Source organism: Xenopus tropicalis, chromosome 8 (genome assembly GCF_000004195.4).
Source record: "Xenopus tropicalis strain Nigerian chromosome 8, UCB_Xtro_10.0, whole genome shotgun sequence".
NCBI lineage: Eukaryota > Metazoa > Chordata > Amphibia > Anura > Pipidae > Xenopus > Xenopus tropicalis.
In genome coordinates, this window is record NC_030684.2 from 2,407,935 (window position 1) to 2,410,092 (window position 2,158).

The following is a 2,158-nucleotide window of genomic DNA, read 5'->3' on the forward strand; positions in this document are numbered from 1 at the left end:
AACCCTGATAGTGCCCGAGTAGGGGTGCAGGTACCCAATAAGTGCCGATTAGGAGTAGAGTGGTATCCCTGTGGAGTGCCAGTAGGGGCGGCGGGAACCCTGTAAGTGCCAGTACGGGAGCCGGTAACCCTCGTGTCCAGTAGGGGCGTCGGTAACCCTTAGTGCCAGTAGATGTGAGGTAACCCTGTAAGGGAGTTAGGAGTGAGGGTTAACCCACTGGAAGTGCCCAGTAGGCACGTGTAACCCTGGAAGTGCCAGAGGGAGTCGCGAATGGAACCCTGTGAGTTGCCAGTGAGGGTGCGGTTACCCTGTGAGATGCCATGTAGGGCCTGGGTAAACCCTTGTGAGTGTCCTATAGGGCGGGTAACCCGTAAGTGCGCAGTAGTGCGCGTGTTAAACTCTGTACAGCTGCCAGTTAGGTGCGGTAACCCTGGTGATTGTCCTGAGTAGAGTGGCTGGCGGGTAACCCTCGTATGAGTGCCAGTAGGATGAGTGCTAACCCTAGTGAGTGCCTCAGTAGGAGTGATGTTGGTTACCCGTGAAGTGCCAGTAGGGGCATGCGTCCTCGTGAGAACCCTGTGAGTGCTAGTAGGAGTGAGGTAAACCCTGTGAGTGCCAGAGTAGGGGTCCGCGGCCCAACCCTGTGAGTGCCAGTAGGATGGGGTTAACCCGGGATGCCCAGTAGGGGGGTAACCCTGTGAGTGCCAGTAGGGGCGCGTGGTTAACGCCGTGTGGGTAGTGCCGAGTAGTGGCGCGGGTATAACCCTGTTAAGTGCCAGTATAGTAGAGAAGGGTTAAACCCGCTAAGTGCCTAGTAAGGCGCGGTAACCCTGTGTGTGCCAGTAGGCGCGGGAACCCTGTGAGTGCCTAGTAGGGCTGCGCGTAAACCCTTCGTGTGATGCCAGGTAGTGAGGTAACCCTTGTAAGGTGCCCAGTAGGATGAGGTAACCCCTGGTGGAGTGCCCAGAGGAGTGCGGGATAACCTGTGAGTGCCAGTAGCGGCGGGGTAACCCTAGTGAGTGCCATAGGGGCCGGGTAACCCTGTATCAGTGCCAGTAGACCATGAGTGGTAACCTGTATATCAGTAGGGGCACGGGTAATCCCTGTATAGTCCAGTAGGTGCGGTAAACCCTGTCGAAGTGCAGGTATGCTCGGCGGTAACCCTGTGAGTGCCGTTGAGTGAGGCCGTGGGTAACCCTTGTAAGGGCCAGTAGTGGCTCGGTAACCCTGTGGAGTGCCAGTAGGAGGGCCGGGTATACTCTGTAAGTCCCAGTAGGGTGCGTAAGTAAACCCCTTGCAGGCCAAGTAGGGGCTATGTGCGGGCTATCTCGTGTAAGTTTGCCGAGTAGGTGCAGAGCTAACCGGTAGAGTGCCAGTAGAGTGAGGGTAACCCTGTTGAGTGCCAAGGGGCCGTGTAACCCTGTGGAGTGCCCAGTAGGGTGCAGGTAAACCGGAAGTGCCACTAGGAGTGGAGGTAGCCCTTGCATGCCAGTAGGACTGAGGTAACCTGTGAGTGCCAGTAGGAGTGAGGGTAGCCCCTGTGCAGTGCCAGTAGGCATGAGGGGTAGCCCTGTGAGTTGCCAGTAGATGAGCGCTAGACCCCTTGATCCAGATAAGAGTGAGGTACCCTGTGAGTGCCGAGTTAGCAGTGAGGGTAGCCCTGTGTCTAGTGCCAGTAGTTGAGTTGTTAAACTTTGGGTGCAGTAGGAGTGAGGTAGCCTTGTGAAGTGCCAGTAGAGTGAGCGGAACCCTGTGAGTGCCAGTAGGTAGTGAGGTAACCCGTCGAGCCAGTAGGTGCAGGGTTAACCCTGTGCATGCCAGTAGGGGCGTGCGTAACCCTGTGGTGCCAGTAGGGTCGGGTAACCCTTTGAGTGCCATAGGGAGCGCTGCGTAACCCTTGTAGTCGCCCAGTAGGCGGGTAACCCTGTGGAGTCTGCAGTAGGAGTCAGGGAACCTAGTGGCAGTCCATAGGGCGGCGGGGAACCCCTTTGTGAGTCCGAGTGGAGTGAGGTCATAGACCCTGTTGAGTCCAGTAGGGCGGGTAACCCTGTGTAGGAGTGCCAGTTAGGGCGGCGTGTAGAACCCTTGCTGAGTGCATTAGGGCAAAAAGAGAGAGATTAACACTGGCCCCAATGTGTCCCCCTGGCACCTGTGGGGG